Consider the following 15,509-nt stretch of genomic DNA (forward strand, 5'->3'; position numbering starts at 1 on the left):
TTCCCCGTTCGAACCTAAGGGCCCCCTTGCATCCAGTAAATAAAAGCTTCTAGCTGGTTAGCTTTATTTCTGAACAGCTGCACTGAGCACTGCTTTCCTTAAATAATTCCTACTGTTATGTATGGCCTTGCACTTGCTTAAAAACAATGAAAATAGCCAAAATAAATTGTCAATTTGTACTCCTATACTTCCACTGTATGTTGCCAGACTACTTTTAATACATTTTATGATGTTTCAGACAACTGAAAATGTTGTGGGTTTTGTTGTGCAACACTTCACTTTTCTGTAATCCGTGCCATTTGTTGGTGCTCACATTTACCTGAAGGCACAGTGGCACTCTTTGCTGATTACTCTGCTGCATATATGGACTATGAATAACCCCCATAATCTCTCATTTTAGATGTAGTTGATAAAGTTACACACAAATATTAACACCCATGCTGATTTAATTCATAAAGCTTAACATATAAACTCATTTAGATCACAGAAGCCTCTGGAATATGGGACTTTCCAAACACTTTTGTGTATCAGTAATTTAGGCACTGATAACTACATATCCATTTTTGTGAATGTGGTAGTGTTACAAGGAGAAATCATGCAGCAACAGGTAAAGGAAGGGAAAATGTTTTAGGCAGTTCTTAGAATTATGCCACCCTGCCCATAATACCTTAAAAAACAAGCAGATGTTTTATGTTATAGAAACACAAACATGAGGTACCTCAAAATATCCTGTACTAAATCGTTTGAGCTACAGAGCCTGGAGCTATGCTGACAATAATGATGTCAATGCTAGAAGTCAAGTATGTGTGTCTTAAAACTCTAAAAGCAGAATGAATTGTGCAACAATGCCTGAGGAGACAGACAGATTAACTCAGTTGGCACAAAACAGTGCACCTACTAAGGAATCTGCATTATCACACATATCCAAGTATGTTATTCTACCTGTGATGCATGGAATCATCTTTTTGCCATAAATTACATTTTTCACTTACAGAAGTGTACTGCACAGTTTGTGGATATCCATAAATGAACTGAAACCATCCAATGCATACTATAATTCTATCAGAAAGGCAAACAGAAGACAGGACATGCAGAAATGGTACTTTTCTTTCCTCTAATCTTGCACTTCCGTTTTCATGGGTACCTTCTGCACCATGGCTGCATAGTTATTTACAATATAAGCAGACCTGGTGTTAGTGGGAGGAGTATCTGCAGTCGTTATTAACCCCTTGTTGTCTAAATGCTGTTCTAGAATTGCTTAGTGTTTGTGTCTGGGAGGAAGTGTGTGACACTGAATATTTGTGCTTTCATTTTCTTTCGATACAGTGATAGTGCAGATGGGCTAACATACAGTGGGTGCGACAACTTGTGAAATTGTGCTATTTTTGAAAGATGTTACTTTAGGGGAATCCCCTTTCTCCAGAATTCAAGTATCTCAGACCTGATTACATGAAAAAGCATTCAGCATTTTCATAGGATGGCTCTGAACTGTACCTGATTATTTTATGGGGGTGCCATAGTCACAGGAGAGAGAGAGATACTGAATTTGAAATTGAACTCTTTTCAAATTAATTCATTGTCGAGTCAAGCAGTGAGGAGCAACGACCTCAGACTGTAAGTGTTGGCAATGCTAGAGTGATTTAACCGATATGAATGTATCAAATTTCACTTTAATCATTTTTTTTTCAGTTTCATGCAGAATTCACACTACTGTGCTTTTGCATGGTTAACGTGGTAACTGTAAATGCAGAATGGTATTCTAAGAAACATGAGTTCAAGCCTATTAAAGTAATCATTGCCCATCTTTTCCTGTCATTTTCCTACCTGTACTACTGCAATTATAAATGTAACTATCTTGACAAAATGTGTCTGTGTATCTGAGGATCATGAGATGACAGGGCTGAGACAATTTTCACTATGCTTCAGTTAGCAAACACATCAGCTATTTCATGACCTCACTGTCAAGTAAATTCAAGTAATTCCATATTTCCTTGCTTTTTTGTGTATTTACTACAAATTTAACACATTAGGTTAGACAGATCTAATAGAAAATATAATAATTCCAGTTCTATTTTGCATAATACAGTAATGTGATATAGGTTGTCATAGCAACCATTTTTTTATTTTGTTCTATTAACCTGGTAAATCTCCCTGAACCACTCGTTCGTCATCTGAGAATACACATGCTATGTCTCCAAAGAGTACAGTACAGACAGCAGAATATATTGTATCAGTATCTGCTTCTGTGCATTCATAAGTAGATGCAAGAGCATGAAAAAACATAGTGATGCATAGCAGATAAAAGATACCATTAGGAAATGAAGATGCAGTAAAGATAAACAGAATGTCAGTAATGGGGTGTGAATGAAACAAGCATACTTGGAAATGAATGAGAAGAACAGCAAGGACACAGCAAATGATGAATAGTCATACACTGAAACTAAATGCCAAAAAATGCATTATTGTATCTTTTGGGAATTCCTGTACCCCAGGGAACTACCACATTGACAATATGCCCCCAAGAATTGACCCAGTTGTTCAGGATTTGGGAACTTATGTGAACAGTGGCTTATCCTTTGACCAGCATGTGTCTATTGTTGTCAGAAAGTCATTCTAAATTGTGCAGCTTATAAACAAAGGGATTGTGTCTAGATATAGGGATGTCATTCTCTCACTTTACTCAACCCTCATTATGGCAGTCATTGAATATAATGTCCCCTTTGGCATGTATCTGTCCAGACACATGCAAATAATTGGAATGCACACATCTTAATAACAGGATACATGGCCTAAACATGCCCTATATGGACCGAATCAAAGCCCTACCACTATACTCTGCATCCTACACATTGCTAAGAGGTGACCTGTGTCTGGCATACAAGGCATTCTCTGACCCATTACTGATGGATTTACTGCACATAGCAAGTGAAATGGCATCAGAAATGCTCCGTCTTGGGAAACTAAACCTCATCTGTAACATCAGCAGAATGGTTTAGAGAGACTGGTATATCTCATAGAGTATGGAACCAACTTCCCATCCTCATAAAATAAAGTTCATCCCCGTCCATATTCAAGCACAACTTAGGTCTGTGTATAGGAAATAGAAAATTTACCCCCAGAACTGCCCCTCTCATACTAATGGACAGAGATCGGTCCAAAATGCATTATCCCATGCATGGGTCTGCTCAAATTTTCTATTGTATGATCTCAGTTATTCTTATATGATATAGAATCATTGACTATTGGATGGGTAAGGCCAATCTATAAGCAAATGGGATAGGTTATTTTAAACACAAAAAGTGCTAGGTTTAAAATGGCCCACAAGGTCAGTTAGTCAAGTACTATGATCCTATGAACCTATAAGACAGAGAGAGAGGCCTCTCGTGTAATATCTGTCCATAATTTCACTCTGTCATCTCCTGTTGCCATACTAGCCATCCTAGTTCATAATCCAGACTCTCTTACTTTAAAACAATCACCAAAACATCTGACTCATAACTTTCTACAGTTGAAAATATACAGTTTCAGTCTTCCACAGTCTTCTTTTTCATACAATACGCGGCCATAGAGATTAATATTCTTTCTTGCTTGATCCACTAGGAAGAGGTTATTTATTTAATTTTTTCTGTACCTTTATCTGTATATTTTTGCTTAACATGCCATGGCCTCTGTATCTTTTTTTTTTTCCAGTCCTAATCTTACCTCACTTTCTTCAGCTCGTTTCTGTCTATAGAATTATAATAATTTATTGCAGGTCTGAATAACTAGGGAACAAGTTTTCCATCTTTATCTAATTTTTTATGCAGTCTTCATCCTCGTTAATTTTTTTCCTTTTGTGCATCCCATCATCTTACCTACTACCCCCGTTTCATACAATTCCATAGACGTCAATCACTACCCTACAACAAGGTGCACACTTCTCCCAGACCCAGCTTTTCTCACAGAATGATTAACTAAGTATCTTAGAGATGTCACTAACTTAACTGGCTTTCACTGAACAGTAACATTTTGACCACACTGACATTTTCTTATTTGCCAGTCCCTAGATATTAGCATCCTAGTGCCTTGCAAACAGTATATGTCTATTGTGGTTACTTGGCATTTTCCCAATTTTAGATTGTTTCAGCCATCCTGGTGCTATTATGCAGGTGTATACATTCTTACTGCTATTAACATTTAGTAAAATTCTTATCTTTATGATAAACATGATTATACAGTTTATTATTCATTCAGATCCTCTATGTCACCTCAGAGTGTACAAGCTCAAAGCACAAAAGCTCATACATTTCATCATGAATTCCATTCACATGAGAATGCATGAGCTCTAAAGATATGTACCTGCAGAGACAAGAAATTTTGAAAACATCTAATCACTAAAATAACTTCTGCAAGGGAGAAGATCTCCTTTACTTTCTCCTGTACTTCTTTTCGGAGGCCTTTGTCCTATACACAATTAACTAATATACTTCATTCCAAGGTCATTCTAGCTTTCAATAAAAAGTCATCATCATCATCATTAAAGAAAATAAATAATCTTTGTTTTTCCTCTGTTGCATTAGAAAGAAATGACTAAAATAATTTCAAGCCTTTAAATAAATTCACGTTAAGTAGAGAGTGAACAGCTTTTGAGCAAACAACAAGTAAATACCAGTCTGCAGACTATTGCAAGCCTGGCCAGTCATCAGAGGTCAGAATCAAACCCTGTAACTTGTATCTGTGAGATAAAGACCTTAACCATTATGGCAACCCCATCTGCTTACTCAAATGAAACAGAGCTTGAGGTAGTCACAGTAAGCATTTCTGCTTGTCTGCTTTGACCCTCTTTATATTTCATTTTATATAACTTACCTCCTTTGCAGTCTCTAACACATCACAATCTTCTTTCATTTGCAGTAAATTTCATCTCTTCTGAAGTTTATGTTCTTTTATACATTCTCTCCATCCCCTCCTTTATTACTGCTGTAAAGTTCAGTTTCTGTCAGCTCTTCACCCAGCATCCTCAGCTGTCCTCCTTATTTTCCTCTAAAAGTTTCCCCTTACTGTGACTCTCTCTCTTTCCTTTGATGATGACATTTCTGTATGTTCAAAGAAAGAGAGATATATGTTCCACAGCAGTCACTAATAACCAGAACAAGAAGCGGAACAAAACGGAATAGCAAGCCAGCACTGTGAGAATCCACCAAACACTTTACTAATGCTACTGAGTTCACACGTTTTCGTCTAAAAAAGACTTTATTAGAAGTCTTGTCCCCTCGACAAGCGGAGGAGAGGAGAGACTATTTAGGGGAAACTCGCAAACTTGTTGGACAGCTGACGCAATTGGTAGACATACTCACACCCATTAGTCAATCGATGGGGCTGATGCTTAGTGGTACCTTCCCACCTGCAAACCAGGAAGGATTGAACAGTTTTTTGAACAAGCAGCGTTCTTTGGAAACTCAGGAGCTCGGTGATGAGGTTGCCCTAAATTATGTCAACAGTAACAATGGAACTGAGGCGACTGGGGCTGGGGACATTGGCATACCGAAAGCCCTTTTTTCACAGACTTAGGGAAGAAGCTCGAATGAGCATGGGACTGAGAACACAAGAGTTTCTAACTCGCAACAAGGTGACTGTTTGCTTGTACATAATAACCAACAGAGACTTTTATGAAATGGGAATTTTCAAGTGTGGCTTGATCACAAATCTTTTAACAATTTTAAAAATGCTGATGTTTGTGATAGGGAAAAGGGGGGACTGCTGAGCCTGATACTTTCAGAAACTTCCTAAATAAACTTTCCAATTTATTTAGATTTAAATCATTACAAATTGATAACGAATATTTAAATGAATGTTTGAAAAAAGAAATTGTACCCAAAGGCCTTAGGGTCTTTAAATACCCCAACAATGTTACAAAAGGGTCTGATCTACATAAGGAATTATTAGAAATATTTAATAAATGTGGATTGGACATTGTAAGGGTTACAATTAAACAGAACGAAGAAAGTATGGCGGTTCTACGTGGAGGGATTGACTTGCTCAACAAACATATTACTTCAGACCTTTTGTTTACTGAAGAAGCTGAAAAAGTCCATTACTTTAAGGTCTTAGAGAATATTGATGACAAATGTAATATGAATGTGAAGAGTAAGACAAAAAAATTGGAAAGGGATATAAAGGAATATAGGGACAAAACATGTTATCCAGACCCTAAAGGGACTGTTAGACAAAAATCATGGGTTGAAGGCCCTCAGAGGGAGGGGATGGAAGCAGAACATCATGCCGAGGTGGGGGAGGGGTATGACCAAATGGACAATTTTAGAGAAGACCCTTTAGAGATACCCCTGCCTTGCAGTTCTGAGAGGAACTTGAATCAGAAAGTTTCATATTACCCTCCACATTTTGCTTGGGGAATGAAGCGGGGAGGATGCCAGGAAAAGAGAGGGAATTATTAGATTCCCCAAGGGTAGTTATTCACCAAGAAGGAATACATACAATAATTTTAACATTTTTAATTACAGTGACATAACATTAACTGTGGATCACTTTAAATTACTGGCCAAGGAGTTCAAGTTTATCCCCAATTCCAGAGGGGATATAAGTACATTTTTGTTAGATTTTAAACTATTTTTGTGAAAGATGAACCTTGCATTGGTGTTTCAGGGTGTTAAACAACCCCATGAAGGGGAGACTTTGAGATGGAAAAGTACTTTCAACCCTCCCATACATCCCCAGTTAAAAAACTTTGAAGTGCTGGTTAATAAGGCTATCAGACGGTGGCAATCAGACAAATCACAATATAGAAAGTACAACATGGATAAGAATGAATGGGAGGTGTTGAATAAATTGAGGATGGTCCGTAATGTCCAGGTTATGAAACCGAATAAGGGGGGTGGTGCAGTTATCATGAATACTTTGATGTATGAGGGAAAGATGTTACACTTATTGGGAGATTCCGACACCTACAGGCGAGTATTGAAAAATGAGGTTAATATAGCCTATAAAAAAATTGATTTGGCAATAAATGATTTACTGTTAGAGAGGCTTATTGATCTTAATGACCTGCATTACTTAACCAACAACAGACCTAGGGTGCCTGTGATATTTGGTATACCCAAAGTACACAAGGATTCTGACAACCCGCCCCTAAGACCAATAGTTTCAGCTGACGGATCTAAAACGGCACCCCTGGCTAAATTCCTTGATGTAAAACTCAAGACTTTATGCGGTACCAACACCCAGATTCTCAAAGATTCCTGGAAATTTTTGAAGGGGATTAATCCCAAGGAAAACTACTCATTAGTGACTTTTGTAACCATTGATATTAAGGATCTTTGTACTGTCATCCCCCACAGTATTGGACTTCAGTGGTTAGAGGAATTTCTGGTTGAGAGATGTAAGGCTTCCACCAATGACTTGCATTTGATTCTTTATCTGATGGAGTTAGTGTTACACAATAATTTTATATACTTTGGGGGAGAATTTTTCCATCAGCTGAAGAGTGTAGCGATGGGGGCCAGTTGTGCCCCCACCTACGCCAATATTGTATTGGCTTGGTGGGAGCAGAAATTCATCCTTGAATCTGAATTTAAAAAGTATTGTTTACAATATGTAAGATTCTTGGATGATATTTGTTTGTTCTGGGTGGAGTCAGATGAGAAGTTACAGGAGTTTTTAGCCTAGGTGGAGACCACCACCAATTTCTTGCATTTTACTTATAACATTTCCAAGAACACTTTACAGTTTCTAGATGTACAGTTTGATACAATAGAAAATGTGAATATTAAAATCTGAATTTTTAGAAAAAAACACTTAGTCCAACTCTTTCTTACATTTTAACAGCTCACACCCCCTTTTTCAGAAAAAGAGCTTGGTAAGGGGGCAGTACATTTGTGCTAGGAGGATGACTTCAGTGATATTGATTATGAATTAGAATGTGATTTTTTAATTTTTTAGAGAAAGAGGATATCCTCAGGACCTTTTGGCTAACATCAGGCAGAATGTCAGCTCTAATAGAGGCAAAAAATGTTGCCCGGTGTTAGGTTTGGTATTTAATGATAAACAGGAATTGATTGAAAAAGAGATTAGGAATAATGATGACAATTATGGGATTTTTATTACCGAATACAACACTGACATTTTGCATTGCAACCAAATTGTTAGAAACAAATGGAATAAGTTTTTGGAGCTCACTGATTTACCGTTTGAAAAGAACATACCCCTAAAATTTATCTATAAGAAGGGGAAGAACTTACAAAATTTATTGGAGGTTCATGGAAGATTTACAAATGGTGGTGGTAAACCTAAGGGAACATACCACTGTGGAGCTTGCTCTCAATGCCAATACATTGCGCGCACTGAATGCGTCTACCTTCCTAGTATAGACAGGAAGATTAGTGGTCAGTTTTATTTCAACTGCAATAGTGAGAGAGTAGTATATATGGCTAAGTGCTACATTTGTAATGCATTCTATGTAGGCAAGATGGAGCGGAAGATCCGTAGGTGTATATACGAACACATGTATGAAATTAAGTCAAAGAAAAATAAGAATGCTTTATTTAAACATACTGTGGTTTGTCAACAGGCCACTTTTACCTTTTTTATTCTTGAACAAGTACAGGTGGATAAAAGAGGAGGGCACTGGGAAAACCTTCTGGTATACAGAGAACTTTACTGGCAAGTCACCTTGGATGCAGCAAGGTACCCAGGACTCAATGAGCATATTAACATCGCTCCACTTTTAAAAATAAGGGCTGCTAAACTTTGAGTTGAATTCAGTTATGAAGGTTTAATTTTAAAATGATTTAATGCATTGTACATATTTTATTTAATGTAGTTTATACATGATTTTTAACTGATTGTACCTTCAGTAGGTATTATATGGCCAGTAGGGGGTGCTATGTTACCATACTGTATGTAGCATATTATCATATATTTTAATGTCTGTATGTGTTTATCCATTTTAATGAATTTCAGAAGTTTACTAAGTATTATGTACCTTATAAGTGATCATTTAAATAGATGTGGGTTGATTTTTTATGGAACTCTTAGGGCTTAGTTTAAAATGTTTTATAAATGATGCTTAACAACAAACTGTGTAGTAAATTTTACTATTGAGGACGTTTTTACATCACTTACTGATTAATTAGGTGAGGTTTATGATTTTTGTCATGAAAACCTAAGTGTATATAATCAAAAGGTCTTTGTTAATGGGTGTATTTCTGATGAAGTCTTTTTTAGATGAAAATGTGTGAACTCGGTAGCGTTAATAAAGTGTTTAGTGGATTCTCACAGTGCTGGCTTGCTATTCCGTTTTGTTCTGCTTCTTGTTCTGGTTATTTCTGTATGTTCACCAGTTCCTTTTTTCCCCCTCAGATTATGTAGGTTTGCTAAAAAAAAACAAAAATTGTCCTTTTGCAGTCAATGTGTCTAGAAAGCTCACAATATTTTTCAAGACAGTCTACTTATATGGCCCTCCTGCCCACAGCAGTAATATAGTCTTAAGTTGTTTCATGTTTGCTATTTTGTTTGACCTCATTAAACTCACCCCAGAGCTGGACCTTTGCTTGAGTTCCTGCAGTGTATGAAGTGTTTTTGGCTTACTGGTACATATTAGTCTCTGCTAACACTGTTCAGAAGTCCTCTTTTACCAAAAATGCTTTTCATCATTGGTGTCCACTGGTGGATCCTAAATGGTGTGGCAAGCAATATCTTGTGACAGCATCTCCTGGTCTTGAGCAGATACCATTCAAACTCCATGGCCCACACCCCTCCTGGTGTATGAGAGAAGCCATTCTGAGACTGAAGTTGAATTTATCGCATACAGTATATTTTTTTGTTAGGATTTGCAAGCACATACTAAGCAAACATTTGGATCTTCCAGGTCTGTTCAGCCGCCATCACAGTCATCAGAGCCAGCTTATCATTAAGTGGTCATCATTTGAAAACTGGTGGCTTTTTTGAGCTGCATGTCTAGAATGCAAGTCCTTGGGTCTCATAGGAGAAGTACTATGTCTATCATTGACTTTGGCTCCAGGTGCTTTGGTACCAAAAGTAGTTAGGAGCATCCTTGTGTTCAGACATGGACATTTTTAAGGGCAATGCAACTAGCAACAATTGACCAATTGTTTGAGATTGGGCAAGCATCATGCAGGCTGATTAGACTGAACCCAACCAGAGTGTGTAGACTTTTCAGATACCAGATGCAGTCTTTAGAAAATAACCCTTAAGGCTTAGCTCTAGGGTTGGTCCAATTATCCCTGTTCCCAGTTTGGTTATCATATTCATTATATGAGCTATCATGATGTATGGGACAGAACACAGCTTGTCTGGTACTTCCTCTCAAAGTCTTAAAGGGTGTACCACAAAAAAATATCATTCTAGAAAACACAGAATGGTTAAAATTTTAAAGGCACACAAACTTCACAGTAATGATAAAGTAACAATCCCAGAACGAGAAAATGTACTGAGGTTTTATTTTGTATATTGTTAATATGACTGTTATGTACAACAAATTTTCTATGTAATCTGCATGCATGACAGCATCTGAAATGCTTTCTTTCTGTGCCTGTGCCTTTGGTCTGCATCTTTGGAGCAAACATGGCTTCTGATCAGACAGAAAAACCTGATAACAAATATACAAATACAGTGAATGACTTCCTAGTATTAGAGCAATACTTCTGTCTAGGCACAATATTTTCTTCTCTGGTAAAAGCTCCTGAGAACTCAATAAACCCATGAAATACTGATGAAAGAAAAAGAAGCAAACAGGACATAGTATCCTGAAATTTAGAAAAAGATATAGATGAGTGATTTGGTATGTCACCATGCAGTAGTCTTAACTGAGGCAAGTGACATCTTCAACAAGAAATGCAGCTAATAATATGGTAAAAAGTATAAATAAATTCCCACAAAAAGTCTGAGAAGTTGAGATTCTTGCATTGCTTAGGAAAGATTCAAACCTGTTACCATAAATCTTTTTGGGCAGTACTTTCTTAGCATTTGAAAAAGTTGTTGTTTTAATATAATTTATTACAACCTCTCTTTTTCTAAACTATACGAAAACATATCAGGTATGTGAAAAACTGTGGCTGTGCCATTTGGAAAAAGTTTTTTCAGCTGTGAGTATTATAAATGACTTAAGTTCAGTCCTTCATGTAAGAATAGCCCTCTAATAGGGTCAAACTGCTACTGTGGCCACTGCACAGACATAGAACCTGCTATCGCTATAATTAGATGATTCTTATTACAGACAATGAATTCTGAGGCTTATTCTATGTGAAATAAATATATATCTTTTTTTAAGAAGACTGAACACTGTATTTTCTTGGTGGCAACAGTAGACTAAATACAAATGGTTTAACAGAATGGGTTCTGTCATATCTCTCTACTTACAGACATTGACAATAGGAATAAAAGCTCTTGAACAGTAGGAAAATCCAGCTAAAATTATGTGCATCTAATTAGCATAACATTTGAATACCAAATAGAGCATAACTCTTCCTGCTTCCAGTAGAAATTTAGGATACTACTCAGAAACATGTTTTATAAACAGTATGACAAAATAAGCAAGTTATCAAAGAAACAGTATAGTAATTTCATTAAATTCCTGTTGACACTAGTATTCTGGTTATGTAGTGTGGTTTCTGTGTCCTAGACAGCTTCAAAAATCACATGTGATGAAGGTGATTCATTTAAAGTTGTGCAATGGGGTAAATCAAGCCTGAAAATGGGGATTTACATTCAAAAGTTGGGACAATTAGGAGGTCTTGGTGCTGTGTGTGCCCTTTCATTCCCAAGTGCTTGCAAGTCAATTCACTTTGAGGGATTTTTGACTAACATTTGTCATGTTTGAACCATGGAATGATATAAATATGCATTTTCATAGTAGATAAGGTTTATTTGTCCCACCAAGTCTGCCAGTTTCATTAAGTATCTGGGACTATACTTTACCAAAAGCTTTGTTTTTCTTTACACTTGACATACGAATTAATGGGAATAAACCATTTACCTCCTTCAATTCTTTCACTGCTTTTGATCCTAGTACCCTTTGTCATATAGGTTCATAGGTCCATACTAGGCTATCTGCCCTAGGGCATTTATAAGCCAAGCCAGAGTGTGTTTGGCTTTCGCCACCCATTTTAAATTAATTTTGCTATGCCCTTTTTCGAGGTTAGTATACTGTGCCTCTGTCTAACAGTGACACAGAAGTGATACCCGAGGTAAACCTACGATCTCCCATCCACTCATCAAGATTCCTCTTGAAGAGAGTCAATGAGGGACTCTGCCTAACCTGGACTGGGATTTTATTCCAGAGTGAAGGGAGCCTCTGGGTTATGAATCTGTCCCCCCAGCATGTCCTATTTATTTCAGTGCTGAGGTTCAAGTCTCTCGAGCGCATGGCTCGATGGGATTTGGATTTTCTGAGGTGCAGCATGTCCATTAATTCCGGGTTGGACATTGCTTTATATGGCAGGCATATGCTGTTCCCATAAAATATTATGTACATTTATCATCTCATCTGTTTTAGCACTCTCTCCAGTCAATCAGTTTATTCTTCCCCTTCTTTTTTCCTTCTAAGTAGTCTCCTTTTCTAACCCATACTGCTCTATGATCTGAAAACTCAGCCATTTCTGCTCAACCTATTATTTCTTTCATTTCTGTTGAATGTACTACATAATCTATTTTCAGTTCTGAAAGTCCCCCATTATTTGTCCATTCCCAATTTTTTCTATTTTCAACCTTCCATGTACTATAACTTATCTTATTATTTTAACACTGGTGTTATTCCCTCCTCTCTCCTTTCTCAGATTACAGTTATTATCTTCCATCTTATCAACATATTTGATACAGAAAATCTTTAAGTTCCTCAAACATCTTTTTCTTCCCCACCATATTGGTGTATGCATAAACTGCAATTACTATTACACATTGGTCCCTTTTCCTTATATCATATACCACTAATCTAGGTACTACTACCATTACATCAAGTATCTTTATCTCTTAATTTTTGAAAAAAACATCTAACAGCACCTTCTCTGTTACTTTCACCAGCACACTATCTCCCATAGTACTCTATCTTAATTCCTCATCAGCATCTGGTTCATCTCAATCCATCTTCTCCAGCACCACAGATGTTTCAGGACCGCCTTCCTCCATCTCTGTAACAACTGTCTTCTCTCTCTACAGCACTTCTCAGCCTGCTTTCTACTTTCATCCTCCATCTTGAATTTCTTCAAGCACAAGTGACAGCCTTTTGTTGCCAATTAGTGCTCAGAACAGATATGGGCAAGTTCCCCATTCCCTGAACAAGTTTTTCCTAGTCAATATGAATGCCACCTGAGGTGTCCCTTAAAGGAGGCTGTTGGCCTAGATGTATGGCCTAGAGGGACAAACCCAGTCAGCAAAGTATAAATAAATTAATTAATAAATATGAAATTTTATATATATATATATATATATATATATATATATATACATGTAAACAATTAAAAAATGCCATGTTTAGATCATTCCTCCAGTCAGTCTTGCCAAATCCTCTATGATCCATGCTGCACCTTTTTTGCATTAACCCTACTAAATAACTTTGTCTCATTAATAATACTTCCCTGTCACTATCTCAGCAGTGTTGCTTATATAAACACTGAAAACCACTGCCCCTTTTTTAACCCATACATCACCCCAATGATAATCATGAATTCATATTATTGGATTCCTATTAAGTTGAGACTCTATATCCTTTTGTCTTGCCAGTGTTATACTTACGTAACCCCTGACCTACTCCAAGACTCGTCTTGTTTGTTAGCTAGTCGGTTAGAGTCTGTTGAATGAGTTCAGTGGACTAAGTGAAAGTGACCCATTTCAGCTACATCTCCAGGTTAGAGGTAACTGGTTAAGTAAGTCTTTAGCTTAAGACAGTAAATAAGTAGAGCCTAAGTAGTACACTAAACAGTTAACAAGTGCAATATAAATACAGTAATGTGAATTAGAAGGGTAACAATCTCTTTACTTAGTACAATAATATGTGTAATCAAAAATACTGCAGTACAAATTCCGCCAACTGTTTGTGTGCAATATGTCAAATGCAATTCTGAAATGCACACAGTCCTTATCTATACATCCTTTGGGGTTTATTACCAAGGTATTCAAAACTGAGGAATATTGTTAGATTTCTATGGCATTGCCTCCTTGACATGAAGCCATGCTGCTTCAGGTCAGTTCGTCATGGGCTTATATATCAAAATTCACTCATTTAGTGCTGATATCTGAGGTCATTCTAATAGTATTGACAGCTGTCATCAGTTTTCAAGGGCCTTAGCCTCTTCCCATTATTTGTTTAAAGATGAGTTACAGGTATTTCCTACTGTTATGTGGATTTTTGTTTAGACAGCAGTATACTATATTGGCTTCTCTACCTTTAGTTTTTAAATGTCTTATTTGATTTTTCCTACTTTGAAAGGACTGTGACCAATCCAGGTTCTCCAGACACATCTACGTATATGAAATAATAAATCCTCATTCTTACCCTCCATATATAATTGAAGAGAAACATTCCTTTAGTAGTCCTTCTTTTTTAGTCTACCCCATTGACTTTCTTAATTTTCTGCATAACTTCTTTTCTCATTTTTGACTCCTTAGGTTTCTGTTAAATATCCTGCTTCATTTCATGACTGCACTAGTTATTTTTGAGACTTTTTTCTGACTGCATTTCCTGTTTCTTGCTGCTTAAACTAGTACTGCCTAACTCATTCTTTTTCCTTGTATTTCCTAAATAAAATTAAATATTCGCTGAAGGTTGGGCATCGGGCTGGCAACTCGGCACCATAAAAATCAACTGCCAATCATTAGCGGACCGGAGTTCCACTGTGGCGACCCCTAACCGGGAAAAGCTGAAAAGACAAACAACAACATTTTCACCTGAATATATAATAACACATAATTTAAGAGCCTCTTTTTTTGCACTCTTTTTCAAATATATCATGCTTTTCTCTGATGGTAGTTGTATCCCAAACACAATTAGCACTTATAGTTCCAAAGTGTACTAGACCAATCTGTTCAGGCAAAACACTATGGTGCTGCATTTAATAAGCATATTGTGCCTATAGAGCATTTCAGTGTTAATGCATTATTTCCAACAAATATGATATGAAGAAATAGAAATGCTGAGAAAGTTCTTTGTTAAATTCCTTAACTTCCTCTGAACAAAACTGGCAGGGGAAGTGAAGCTTAGCTTACTTTAACTTAGCTGAGAGCCAGCATCATAAATACTAGATGTTGATTGGTCCAATTTCATCTAAAGCATGACTTACAATTGTCTTACAACAGTACATTTACAAGTGTAATAATGTATTCTGGGAGTAACTGGTGAATTTGTTAACCAGGAAGATGGGCTAGTCCAAGGACTCCTTTCAGCCGCAATCTGAGCCAAAGGCAAGCCGTAACAACAAAGAGTATAATGAGAGGTTTACAATACCAAATAGAAGTAAAATGTAGAATGAAAAGATGACATTTGTCAGGAACGCACAATTAAC

General features: G+C 36.8%; 1 long non-coding RNA gene across 1 annotated transcript in view; it reads left to right on the top strand.

The window, feature by feature from the left end:
- The first annotated feature begins 1,269 nt into the window (after window positions 1-1,269).
- LOC122793704 overlaps window positions 1,270-15,509 on the top strand; it is a 103,316-nt gene continuing 89,076 nt past the window's right edge. Inside the window, exon 1 of the long non-coding RNA XR_006363510.1 lies at window positions 1,270-1,614. This is a non-coding gene — a long non-coding RNA (uncharacterized LOC122793704). The remainder of the gene's footprint in view (window positions 1,615-15,509) is intronic.

Source organism: Protopterus annectens, chromosome 2.part0 (assembly GCF_019279795.1).
Source record: "Protopterus annectens isolate FY-2018-M chromosome 2.part0, PAN1.0, whole genome shotgun sequence".
NCBI lineage: Eukaryota > Metazoa > Chordata > Ceratodontiformes > Protopteridae > Protopterus > Protopterus annectens.